We start from the raw sequence: 14,978 nt of genomic DNA, 5'->3' as shown, positions 1-14,978 counted from the left end.
GATATAAAGGAAGAAAAAAAAAGAAAGCTAAAGGAAATGAAGCCTACAGCTATGGAAAATATTAAACATAGCTCAGCTTCTAGCCAAATTAACATAAAACCTCACACTAAATGCCTCATTACCTCAGTGAGTACAACCAGAAACATTATGTTCAGATTTCAACAAAAAAATTATGAAGCATATTAAAAGACGGGAGAAAAAACAGTTTGAAGAGACAAAGCAAGTGTCAGAACCAGATTCAGGTATAACACCTATTCTGGAATTATTATACAGGGAATATAAAAAATTATGGTTAATATATTAAGTGTTATACTTGGAAGAGCAGACCACATGCAAGAGCGGATGGATAATGTAAGCAGAGAAATGAAAACTCTGACAGAATGAAAAATATGTTAGAAAGAAAAAACATAAAACGGAAAAGAAGAACACTTGTACAGGGATTGTCAGTAGGCTGGGCAAACTGAAAGATGTGTCAGAAATTTCCTAACTTCAAATACAAAGAGGAAAAATAGAATGGAAAAAAAAGGGACTATCCAAAAACCATGGAAAAGTTACAAAAGGTCATATATATAATGCAAATAACAGAAGAAGAGAGAACGAAGAAGAAAAACTATTTGAATTAGTAATAGCTAGACATTTTCCAAAATTATTGAGAAACACCAAAATATAGATCTAGGAAGCTCAGAAAACACCAAGCAGGATACTTAGCAAAAAAAGGGGAAATAATTACATTTAGGCATACCATGTTCAAACTGCAAAAAATTAAAGACAAAGAAAAAACTGAAGAAGCTAGTGGGGGGGAGAAAACACCTTACTTGTAGAGCAACAGATAATAATTACATCACACTTCTCATCATAAACCTCACACAAGCAAGAAGAGTGTCAAGTAAAATTTTTAATTATTGAATAAAAAAAACAATCCAACACAGAATTCTGTACCAGTGAAATTATCCTTCGAAATGCATGGAGAAACAAACAAAAACTAAAGGAATTTTTTTCCAACAGACATATCATGTACGAAACGTTAAAAGAAGTTCTTCAGAGAGAAGGAAAATTATATAGTTCAGAAACTCAGATCTACATAAAGAAAGGAAGAGGGTTAGAGAAGGAATAAATGAAAGTAAAATAAAATATTTTATTGTTCTTATTTTTAATTACTCTAACAGATAATAATTTTTCAGAGTAATAATCGTAAGAATGTATTTGGTGATTTTGGCTTAAGAATAACTGAAATAAATAAGAGATGTGTCATATGAGATGGGAGGGAGGATTTGGGAATGTTATAAGTACTTACACTACTGTGAAATGGTATAGTGTTACTTGAAAGTGGACTTGGATTAGTTGTTAATGTATATGTGTATTGCACGAATAAATTTTAAAAAGAAGTATAATTGATATGCAAGGAGAGAATATCATATAAGATGATATAGAAGGCTCAGTTAAAACCAGAAAAGGCAGAAAAACAGCGGAAGGCATAAAATAAAAAAAGAACAAAGGCAGTGAACAGAAAAATGTTACAAATATGGTAGATATACTCCAACTACATCAGTAAACTATATCAATAGTCACTTTGAGTGTAAACCACCTAAATAAACAAATTAAAAGATTAAAAACTGTCAGTGGATAAAGGAATACTCAATTATATTTTGTCTTCAATAAAACCATTTTAAATGTAAAGACACAGAAAGATTAAAAGCAAACGTATGGAGAAAGATATACCATACCAACACTAATCAAAAGAAAGCTGAAGTACCTTTATTAACTTCAGACAAAGCATACTTCAGAGCAAGGAAAATTATCAGGGATAAAGAGGGACATTACATTATGATAAAAGAGTCAATCATCCAAGAAGAAATAGCAATCCTTCATGTTTATGTGACTAATAAGAGAGCATCAAAATATGTGGGACAAAAACTGATAGAATTTCAAGGAGAAATAGAAACACCCACTATTATAGTTGGAGACTTCAACACTCCTCTAAAAGTGACTGACAGATCCAGCAGGCAGAAAATCAGTAAGTACATAGAACAGCACCATCATTCAACTGTGTCTAACTGATATTTAGAAGATACTTCATCCTAAAACAGTAGAATATGTACTCTTCTCAAGCTCTCATGGAATATTCACCAAGAAACCATATTTTGGGCCATAAAACACAGCTTAACCAAACTTAGAGGAATAAATATCATATAAAGCATGCTTTCAGACCACAATGGAATTAAACTAGATATCAATAACAGAAATATAGATGAAAAATCTTAACATAGTTGAGGATTAAGTCACATGCTTCTAAACAACACATGGGTCAAAGAACAAGAAGTCTTAAGAGAAAAAAATAAATTGTAAAATAAATAAAAATAAATTGATCACAATGTGAGATACAGCAAAAGTAGTGTTCAGATATAAATTTATAGCATTGAATGTATACATTAGAAAAGAAGAAAAATCCAAATTTAATTATCTCATCTTCCATTTTAGGAAGCTGGGAAAGAAGGACAATGTAACCCTAAAACAAGCGGAAAAAGAAAGAAATAATAAAAATTAGAAGAGAAATCAATGACATTGAAAACAGGAAGTCAATAGAGAAAATCAACAAAACTGAAACTTGGTTCTTTGACAATATCATTACAATTGGTTAACCTCTAGCCAGGCTAGCCAGGAAAAAAAGAGAGGAGACACAAATTTCCATTATCAGAAATAAGAAGGCTGTCACTACTGACCCCACAGATATTAAAATGAAAATAAAGGAATATGATAAACAACTCTATGCCCACAAATTTGATAACCTAGACGAAATGTATCAATTTATTGAAAGACATACATGACCAAAAAACCCACAAAGAGAAATGGATCTGCTAACCAAGCCTATATAAATTAAAGAAATTGAATAAATAATCAACTTTCCAAAAAGAAAGCACCATGCTCAGATGGGTTCACTGGTGAAAGCTACCAAACATTTAAGAAAGAAATAATTCAGGTATTCTATAATTTCTTCTGGAGAATAGAAACAGAAGGAAAAACCCTAACTCATTTTATATGATAAACATTTCCCTAACACCAAAACCAGACAATGACATAGAAAGAAAAACTATGGATAAATATCTCTGATAAAATTAGCTGCAAAAATTCTCAGAAACATTAGCAACTTGAATCCAACAATGTATAAAAATAATTATACGTTATGACCAAATGAGATTTGGTCCAGGTATATAAGACTGGTTTGACATTCAAAATCAATGTATATAACCTATTGCATCAACAGGCCATAGGAGAAAAATCACATGATCATATCAAAAAATGCAGAAAAGCATTTGAAAAAGTACAACATCCATTCATAAAACCTTTCAGCAAACTTGAAATAGAGAGGAACTTCTTCAACTTGACAAAATCTACAAAAAACCCTACAGTTAACATCAGACTTCATGGTGAGAAAGGATGGTGAGCTTAATGGGTAGCTTTTCTGCTAAGATCAGGAACAAAGCAAGTATGTCCCTTTTCCCCACTTCCATTCAATTGGTTAATACTGGCAGGCCTAGCTAATGCAATGAGACAAGAAAAGGAAATAAAATGTATACAAATTGGGAGGGAAGAAACAAAGCTGTCTTAATTTGCAGATGACATGATTGTATATGTAGGAAGTCCCAAGGAATTGACAAAAACAAAACAAAAGAAAACAAAAACAACAACAAACTCTTAGAACTAATTAGCAATTACAGTAAGGTTACAGGATACAAGGGTAATATATTGATAGAAGAGTCATTAGCTTTCTTATACACCAGCAAGGAGCAGTTGGAATTTTAAATTAAAACACAGTACCATTTACATTAGCAACAAGAACAACAATAACAAAGAAATACACAAGTATAAAACCAACAATATGTACAGGAACTATATGAGGAAGATTACAATCTCTGATGAGAGAAAAGAAAAAATATCTATATAAATGCAGAGATATTTCATGTTTATGGGTAGGAAGACTCAATATTGTTAAGATATCATTTCTTTCTTTCTTTCTTTTTTTTTTTTTTTTTTGCCATGCCACCAAAGATAACACAGGAGAAAATGTAGGTGATTGTAGATTCGGAGATTAAATTTTAGGTACCAAAAGCATGATTCATGAAAGAAAAACATAACTTGGATTTTTTTTTTAATTAAAAATGTCTGCTGTTTAAAATATATTGTTAAGAGAATTAAAAGATGAGCCACAAACTGGGAGAAGATATTTGCAAAACACCTATCTGTTAAAGGATTTGCATCCAAATACACAAAGAACTTTTAAAATTCAACAATAAGGAAACAAATAACCTGATTAAAAATGGACAAAAGATCTGAACAGACATCTCAGTAGAGAAGGTGTACAGATGTCAAATAAGTGTATGAAAAACAGTGAATATAACATGTCACTAGGAAATTGCAAATTAAAACCACAGTGAGATACCACTACACACCTATTATCATGGCTAAAAATCCCAAAATCTGACAATAGCAAATGCTGGTGAGAATGTGGAGCAAAAAGAACCCATTGCTGGTGGGAACGTGAAATAGTACAGTCACTTTGTAAGTAAGTTTGGTAATTTTTTACAAAGCTAAATACAGTCTTTACCATATGATCCAACAATCACACGCCTATATATTGACCCAGTTGACTTGAAAACTTATGTCCATACAAAAACCTGCACACAACTTTGTTGATAACCACAAAAATCTACAAGTAACCAAGATGACCTTCAAGAGGTGAATTCATAAGCAAACTGTGGTGCTTCCATACAATGGGATATTATTTAGTGAATAAAAGAAATGAGCTATTAAGCCATTAAAATTTCAGAGGAAACTTACATGCATATTGCTAAATGAAAGAAGCCAGTCTAAAAAGACTACATCTTGCATGATCCCGATTATATGGCATTCTTTAAAAAAAAGGCTAAGACTATAGAGACAGCAAAAAGAAAAGTGGTTACTAGGAATTCACAGGAAGGTGAGGACAGATGAATAAGTGAAACACAGGGAATTTTTAAGGTGATGAAACCATCTGTGTGATACTGTAATGGTGAATACATGTCTTGCATTTGTCAACACCCATAGAAATGTGGGTCACAGAGTGAACCTTAATGTACACTGTGGACTTCAGTTAATAGCAGTGTATCAACTTTGGTTCATTAACTGTAACAAAGTATTATATTGATACAATAGGTTAATAATAGGGGAAATTGTGTATGTGTGTAGAGGGAGGATATTTGGGAATTTGCTACACTATCTGCTGAATGGTTCTACGAACCTAAAACTTCTAGAAACTAAAGTCTACTAATTTAAAAACTACATTAAGTATTGTCAAGTTAAAATTTAAAATGGCTACTAATAACTCCAATGAAAAATCTTTTAGCCATATATATACTGTTATACCATTGACCCTTGGACAGACCAGGGGGTTAAGGGTGTCTGTCCTCCAAACTGTCCAAAATCCCCATTATTAACTGGACAGTTGGCCCTCCATATCTGTGATTCCACATTTGTGGATTCAACCAACTATGGAAGATGTAGTAGCATAGTATGTATTTATTGAAAAAAAAATCCACGTATAAGTAGACCCTTGCCGTTCAAACCCATGTTCTTCAAGGGTCAACTGTATATACATACAAATATACTATGATTATACTTGTATACCATGAATATATATACCATTACCCCCCTCTGTGAGATACATGTTAGCATTTGCTAGCACACTTTCTTAGAGTAGTCCTTACGTCTGCCTTTTCTTTCCCATCCTTGAGGGCAATGCCTTTGTCTACTGTATTCATTGTTCTGATCTCATCATTGTAAACAATGCCTGGCATGTAGTAGGTACTCAATAAATACCTGTTGAACAGATCAATGTGTGAAGAAATGAATAAGTATCATGATTAGCAATCTAGTAAACGGTTATATCTTCTATTACATCTATGTATCTTTGTGAGAGATTTAATTTGATTAAAGTAGCAGTTGCAACCAAGTAGTTTTTAAACTAAACTTAGAAACAGATTTTGAAATTATGCTATCATTTTGATTAATGGTAATTATTTTGATAACATTTTTCTTATATAACATAAATACAACACATATATTAAAATATGTTTTTTATATCATCCTATTTAATGTCCACATTAGAAGATGTTTACGTACATTGTTATCAGAATAGGAGATTATTTATAAGTACATAGATATACACATAACGTAAAAACAGTATATAAATTTACTGATATTGATTCATGATTAAATATATTTGGAGATAGCTGGACAGCCTGAACAAGGTTTAGTTTTATTTGAGTGTGTTTGAAGTTGCATTTTCCCATAGTGCATGCTATCCTAGGGTATAAACTCTTTGAGGGCAAGAATTATCTTTCATCATATGTATATTCCTAACACAATGCACAACTGGAACTCAATATATATGTTTTTTGAAATAATGAACTCTATTGAATTGAAAATACTGAAGGCATTGTAGATAACCAAATTAGAGTATATTGGTCTTATGCAATAACAACACATCCATAGGGACAGGAGTTTAAAACTTACAGCACTTAATCTAGAAGTCATCTAATTACATGGTTTTCCATACCACCCCTGTATACTTAGAATGGTTTCCATGCCTCAGTGAAGCATTACTAACCAGACCCTGAGGCCATGATGAAGTTGTTGCTTTCAGTGGGTAGTAAAAATGGCCTGAGAGAAATAGTTTGCAGAGCTTGCAAATCTAAAGTTATGAAGAAGTAGGCGCGTCACAAAACTTAACAGTAAATCTTCAGGAAATTTCACAGCCACTACCATCCTGCCTTGTTAACACAGTTTCTTTAAAGATGTAATTGGATCCATATAATTCGGAGTATTGAGGGTATACAGCTGATAATGTTGGTATTAATAATAGAGGATGCCTGCAGAACAGTTTTAACTTCTATTTACAGTTGAATGGCTGTCCTGTGCATTCAAGACTGGATGACACAATTGTTACCTCTATTTCCTACCAGCTGATTTGTGTAAAAGGAGAGCATAGATCCAGGTCAAATCAAGGTCACTACATCACACAATTTGGTCTCATTCCCTCTTTTAAAGTTTATCTGTATTTGTATCTAATGGATCTCGATAATTTTAAATATATATTGGAATGAAAAAGTACATATATTAGGTAGACAGCTAGATGATGGAAAGAGAATGCTGTGGTTTATAAACACAGACGTGTGCATTTGTGTGTTCATGAATCCCACTTTAGTCGCTCTAGTTTAGACTCCTTTCACTTCGTAGCTTGAACATTCAACTGTATTGCTGCTTCAGTGTATCCCTCCTAAAGTTGCCAAATGTAGCATCTCTCAATACCACTTCAAGCCCGTTGCTCACCAGCTAAAACCCCCATGTTCTTCAAGATCTCACCCTCCAATCTTATTTTCTGAAGGCATGTGATCCGCTCCACTGTGAAGTGGTCTTGATGGCGCCCTATGATTCTCATCTCATCTTTGCTCAGACTTCCTCGTACATGCAACGTCCTCTCCCTTCCCCCTCAACCAGCTCAAATCCAGTCCAGCCTTTGATCCCCAACTCTGGGTCCACTCTGAGTACCAGCAGCCGTGTCATCGTCACTGTTGTATTATCCTGCCATCATCATCACCATCATCCACATTCTATTTGTACAGAAAATAATAGCATCGCTACTCAACGAGTAAATCCTGGGAGACCCTGGCCGGTTAGCTAACCATTTCATACTGCTCTACAATAAGATAATGATGGAAACTGAAAGAAAGCATTTTAAACCTTGACATCAAGGTAACATTTCCGCGACATGCAAATGTGGAGTTTGAAAAGTATCCATTCTTGATGGACCAGAAATGAAAAACCAAGAAAAAAAAAGGAAGATTCTTCATCAAACATGGTTTGAGAAGTGTTGCTTTATAGTCTTTCAAAACATTTTCACACATAACATAGCATTCAATTTATGCTGAGATATCAAGAATTCATACTGTTGTCATCTTATAAGTGTGAAAAAAGCAAAAGAACTGAGGCACAGAAAATGTATGTGATTTGCCAAAATGCATATCTTGTTAGTGGTCAAACTTTTTATTCCAAATCTGGTGATCCTTCCCCTTTGTTCTATTACTTATTTCTAGGGAAACTGCACAGTGATTGTCTCCTTCTGCCTGGACAAAATGGGATAGACAAAGAAATTTACCATGGACCACTGAAGATCCCCTGGACACCTGAGTAAGTTTCATCTATCAATACAAATTTAATCAAGCATTGGTCTTCAAGAAAAATGAGAGTAAAATATACACTTATTCTTTCTTTTCATTCATTTATCCTTTCAATTAACTAACACTGGTTACATTTATTGAACACCTACTATATCCCAGGCATTGTGCCCAGCTGGGTATACATGAAGAACAAAATAGCTGTTCTACAATGAGTCATAGGTAGAAAATAACATAGGAGTTTGGAAAAGTTTTCTCATATTTCATGTAATTTTTGGTATCATTTGGAATCATTGGCAACTCAAGTTTCCCGTTTTGTAGTACAAAAAGCTCTGAAAGGATTCCATCTGATGTGGAAATAAAATTCTGCACAGCTACACCCTGTTGCAAGCTACTCAGCTTTAGCTTCTGTCTAAATGTTCTTCCTTTCTCTAATTGCTTTCTTCAGGATTGCTAATCTTCCAAAGAATCATTGTTTACATTATGCCTTTGCCCATTAACCAGAGCAACATTTTTTCCCCACCCTTTTCCCACTCTAAGGAAGGATTCAGAGCAACTGTTAACACAATTAAAGCTCAGTTTAATTTCTACGATCCATTAGCATTTGCAGTAAAACACCGTAACTGTGGACTCCTGGAGGGTTTTACGTGCCATGGGATCAGGTTTGTTCTGCTGCCCTGTGTGACCTGTAGAGCAAGAAGGCAAAGGCTTATCTTGTGGGGCACCAAAGCACTCAGATTCCATAAGCAAGGTCATTTTGGATGTTCTGTTTGCATAGGAATAAGTATTATAATAACTACCCTCTGTGAAGCTGAGAATCAACCCAGCAAACACTGTACCCAAATATCTATTGCAGCCTGCAGTCAAGTCTCAAAAGCACAGTGGCTCAGAATTTTGATCCACTAAAGAAATCAATTCAAGAGCAGACGCCCTCAATCTATGACCCATTCTCTGAGCCTGTGATTCTAGGTAGCATGCACATTCCCAGAAACGTGTTAGATTAGAAGGATGACAGCGGTGTCACACAGACTTTGGTAGTTATTGGAAGTTAATTAATTTAACCTGACCTTTCCCTAGAACTATAAAGCACAATAGACTACTAGTGATAATTGATTCTGGAGAGCCTCCGAAATGGTTTAAGGGAAACACAGCTGTGCTGTGTAACAGTTCTTGTTTGCTCTGGATTATAAACTATTTTTAGTACTTAGTTAATAAAGCTGATTTTCTTAAGGGGCCTGCAGGGGAATGCATGAGCTGCCGTGTCAGATGCTGTTGGAATTGGGATTTGCAATGGATGAACCTACGAAAATTAACTCCACCAATGCCGCTGAATTTTTAGAGCTGAGGCATTGGCGTGCCTGCTTGTGGAAATATTTAATGGGGGTAGTTGTAGTCTGTTTCATGGTTTCCCAAAATAAACCTACTTTTGAAGTCATAGACAGACTCGTTAAAATCTATCCGCCTTTATTTTATGCATTTTAATTATAACAGCAATAAGTGAAGATTTCAGAATATAATGATAAGCAACACATATAAAGTGCTCCTTATAAATGCTTTACGTGTATTTTTCCATTTTAAGATGTTCATCTTTCCCCATTCTGGCGTCTTTGAATTTGATGATGTATCATAATAGCACATCTTAGAAGTGATGACATCTTAGGTTCAGTAATCTTCCAAGAAACTTTCTTAAGGAGGTACTGTTTTTAGTCCCATCTCATATTTGAGGAAACCAAAGCACAGGGAGATCTTAAGTAACTTATTCAATGTGATATTATCTAGTAAATAGCAGAACTGTGATTCAAATGTAAGCAATTGGTTCCAGATTCAATTCTTAATTACTGTGAGATGTCTCATGGACCCATTTAGATACGATTCAAGTGCCATTTGAACAAGACCATTTCGTAAGAAACCACCACTATCAGTTTCATGTATATCCCATCGGCATGAAGAAGGCATTAATATGTATAAAATAGAAAACACAGAGTATTCTGTGTGTTTTTATAGAAGAATGTATCATACTGTGCAAATATTTCTCTTTTGCTTTCGTTATCCAGTAATAGTTTTTGCATGGGGTCCTTTAACTTAACTTCCTTCTTAACTGCTGTATAATATTGCACTACATGAATGGACATGTAAGTGATTTTCATGTTTACACTATTATAAACAGCCCTGTATGAAACATTTCAATGTTCTCATCTAAACAAATTATTGTCTAGCTAGATACCAAGAATTGTAATTACTGGGTCATGGATACCCTTCTATTTGCTTTTTAGAAGATTTAAATATTTTAGCTATAACACACCATATTTGTTATACTGCATTTTGTTCCTAAAACCAGTGAATTATTTGCAGCTATATATTAGAGCAGTTATTTCTTAAACTCCTTTGAAGTGCTTCTCTGTGTTATGCAGAGAATCCTTCGGAATACCGTTTTTATTTAGGTTCATACACACCCTAAAGATATTTTGCATAAAGAACTCCATCTATTTGGAGAGCAGAGGGGTAGGACAAGACTTGCCGCCAAGAATAGTTCTCCTGTGATATCCTACCGGAATGAAAACAGGTGCCCCTGTTATTTTTCATCGTTCAAACTCCTCTCAAATTTGTAAAAAATGTCAAGACAGCGACATTTTGCTTGTTGCAAATGACACTAACGAGAAATCAAATGATATGATAATTTACCTTATTGGATCAAAAAAATCATAAATAGGGAAAAAAAAAAGTCCTGTTTGTCATATTCTTTCAGCACAAGGAGTTTAGTGCTCTTGACTCCAAAGTGTTTGTTTTCATGACTGATTTCAGCCAAACTGCAGTGTCATCTGAATGACAGAATTGTGTGCTCAGGAAAGGATGTGCAGGATCCTGTGTATTGCCATCTCTGGGATTAGATGCTTGCTCTCTGCTACCTTTGCAGACGCTTCTTGTCTCTATTCTTAATATAGTTGTTTAGCATTAAGCAAAGTTATGTCATCATAACCCCTCACATGAGAGGCAGGACTGTAATGTTGAAATGCTGTAGGCTTTTGTGTATTAGCTGATCAGCTCTAAACCAACCTTTCTTCAGAGGCAGGAAGCTATTAAGATGAATTTATTAACTGAAGTGTCAAGTCCTTCACACTCTAAGTACAACACTTGGCTCACAGGTGCTGTAACACACAGAAGCACTTCAGTGAAAAAAAAAAAATAGTCACATGGTTTAAGAATCACCAAACATAAAACAAATAGCTGTCTCTGAGCCACTGGGTGCTGCATTTAAAAGGGCCCCAGAGGGTCCTCATTTGGAAAGTTGCTTACAGACTTTAGTATCAGAGAATCATGAATACAGGAGCCTTTAGTCGGTTTCATAATGTGATCCCTTTCCTCTTAAAACGGACAGAGGGGATTTGAGGTGACAATCTTTCTTCCTTCTTAATGTTTTCACCTTTCAAGGGAAACAAAATAGAAGCAGGTGAGCAAACCCTTCCCCATACTCCCCTGAACCCTTACATCGGTCTACTTTGCTTTGACCAAATTGGCATTCCCTGGCGGTCCAGTGGTTAGGGCTAGGTGCCTTCACTGCCAGGGCCCAGGTTCGATCCCTGGTCAGGGAACTAAGATCCTGCAAGCTGTGTGGCGTGGCCAAAAATAAATCAATCAATCAAATAAAGCTAATAAATAATCTTTAAAAATGTAAAAATGTGATGGCTATGCAAATGACGTGTAAATCAAACCATGGAAAGTGCTTCAGATGGGCGTGTGGATTTCAACCACAGCGTTCTTTCAAAGCTCCAGAAGTATAAACATGACTATAGCGGAGGGATTTTGCTACTTCAGATGTGGTCTGAAAGAGCAGCATCAGGCTGACCTGTGAGCTTGTTAGACCTCCAGAGGCTCTGGCCCCGTTCCAGAATTCGTAAATCAGGATTTGCACTTTAACAAGATCCCCTGATTCTCATATATTAAAGTTTGAGGAACATAGCTCTATACCATGGAGTCAGGAATAATTTTGTTTTTAATTTTTATTAGACCAAGTACATGAGCAGTGGCGACACTGCGTTTTGCTTGGCCAATTATGTGGACTTTTTAAAATAAAAGGCACAGTTGCTTGGAAACTTTCCCAGTTTCTCCACTTTGTCCTCAAAAAAAGTGTGCAGGGGCCTTTAGGTGAAGGTAAAGAGTGATTAGGAAAACCGTGCTTATAGTGTTTACATTTAGAATATTTGCTTTGAAGAATGGAGTACAGTTGAAGAGTTCTCACTATTTACCAGAACACTCACTTAAAGATTCTTCTGAAATAATATTATTTATGATTATTTGGAGGTGACAGACTTTTGCTACGTCTCCTACCACATTAAAAAAATGTCATGAGAAAACACCATATATCATTTATGGGTTAGTTTGTATGTGTAAAAGATCATTATCTCACCCTTTTGTCTAGATTTATGACAATGTGTTAGCAGTTTGTCTTCCCATCAAGAACTCTACTTTTTTATTTTATAATCATTTGTTCTACAAGAATTAATCCATGGGGGAAAAGTCAAATTGATTTTAAAGCTAGAAACATGTATTAGTATCATTTAAAATAATTTCTTTATCTTTAGAAATATACTAAGGGAGTTTGGGATTGACATGTACACACTGCTATATTTAAAATGGATAAGCAACAAGAACCTACTGTATAGCACGGGGAACTCTGCTCAATATTATGTAACAACCTAAATGGGAAAGGAATTTGAAAAAGAATAGATAAATGTATCTGTATAACTGAATCACTTTGCTGTACACCTGAAACTAACACAACATTGTAAATCAACTATACTCTAATATAAAATAAAAAGTTAAAAAAATATATACTAACAAACTCCTTTTTCCTCCATGAAGTGAAAAATAAATATTTTCTGAGACAGTATCTAGCCAAACTGACCATGTCACTTACATACTCTAAATCTTCGCTTTCCTATCTATAGAACAAGAAGGTTTTATCTGACCATGAGGTTTTATAATATACATTCAGATATAAAAAATTATGATTATATGATTCTACCATTTATTTTCACTCATGCTATTTCATGATATGAAGGAACACATACAGTTTAGCAGACTTTGCCAAGATTCCTGAAACCTGAAAAGGTGCAAGTTTAAATAAATTTACTAGAAATGATGAGAAATGGGTTGTAGTGATACACGATGCTTTCTGCAGAGCAAAATAAAGCATATTGACTAAAGAAATGAAGGTCATTTCATTTTGATTGTATTTCGTCAAATTGTTGCACCCATAAGGGTAGAATTTATATATGTGGAAACCGTGATTGTTTATTGAAGCAATGCATTTCTAGCGCCATCTTTGAGGTGCTCTCAGCAGCTAATGTAGGCTGAACCACAGGTAAGAACAATTGGTCTCAGACTGAGACGTGCTACGCCATCTCATCCATTTCCCGATCCTCAGCAGGAAATCATAGCTACAAAGTCAAATTTCTTGTCTTTCAAAGGGAATCAATTCATGCATGATTTTATGGTATCCTTAGTGCATGTCAATGGGTGAATGCTAAGACTTTCAGTGTTGGTGTGTAACACAAGACACACAGTCATGATGCAGGGGGTCCACAGAGGGGTAAGGAAAACTGAGGGTTGGTTACCTGATTGCTTGTTACCATTTTGCAAGAAAAAAATTAAGATCACTAAATTAAACACTTAGTACAACCATTACTGTGAATTCTACTTCATATTATTTGGGAAAAATACAATTTACCCATGCAAAACTGACCCTGTCATTTGTATATGTACAGTCTATAAGTTATGAACACAGTGCTCTAAAAACGACCTTTTGAAGTTGGTTGTTTGGACCCTGAGATTTATTTTCCATAGACGTAGTGTTTTATATGATAATTTTATTCTCTGGTCAAATTAGAAAATCCTTTTCAACCCAGAATGTTGCTGAACTGAAATTATCAGGCACTTGGTGCAGTGTGCCTTGAAAATCAGTAGATGACTCTGAAAGTAGCTTTGCCAAAGTAAAAAAATTCCTTTATTGCTATTGCAGAGTCTCCCTTCTAATGTCTTCAGTTTGTATCTCTGTTTCTAACCCATAGTTATCCCCTGGAAGAGTTTCATGGCCTTGACCCGGCTATTAAGCTGGATCTTGATCCTGGTTTGTGGTGTTTTGGAGCCAGTTTGTACTGGTTCACATGAGCTAATGTTTAAATTTTCAGGAACTTTTGCATTCCAGTTAGTCAACATAGCCAATATTAAAAAATATAAATTATAGATGTTTACAATTAAATGATATTAAAAACAAAGGTAATAAATGGTTGGAACTCATCAGTTCTTCATTATTTTACTACATTTTACTAGTGTCTATTCTCTTGAGGTTGTCGATGTGTATTGTTGTCTGCATAGTGGAAACACTATGCAATGGTGTGGTCCTGCACATCTCTCTCCAACTCCAGGGCCAGCCACAACACGTTGGTAGCTTGAAATCAGCCATGATGGGAAACGTACACCGTGGACATCAGCATCAGAAAACACTACAAGTCAAGGATGGGTATCTTTGATTATTGATTGCTAGACAAGAGAGAGAGAGAGAGAGAGAGAGAGAGAGATTTTAAAGAATTAGTTCACATGATTGTGGAGGCTTGGTAAGCCCGAAGTCTACACAGTAGATGGGCAGTCTGGAGACCCAGGGAAGAGTCCAAAAGAAGCAGCCTGGCAGAATTCCTCCTTGCTTGGGAAGGTCCGACTTTGTTCCTGTTAAGGCCTTCAACTGACTGGATGAGTCCTTTCCACATTACA

Source organism: Eschrichtius robustus, chromosome 6, assembly GCF_028021215.1.
Source record: "Eschrichtius robustus isolate mEscRob2 chromosome 6, mEscRob2.pri, whole genome shotgun sequence".
NCBI lineage: Eukaryota > Metazoa > Chordata > Mammalia > Artiodactyla > Eschrichtiidae > Eschrichtius > Eschrichtius robustus.
The sequence above is the reverse complement of the archived record's forward strand: the minus strand, read 5'-3'. Positions refer to the sequence as shown.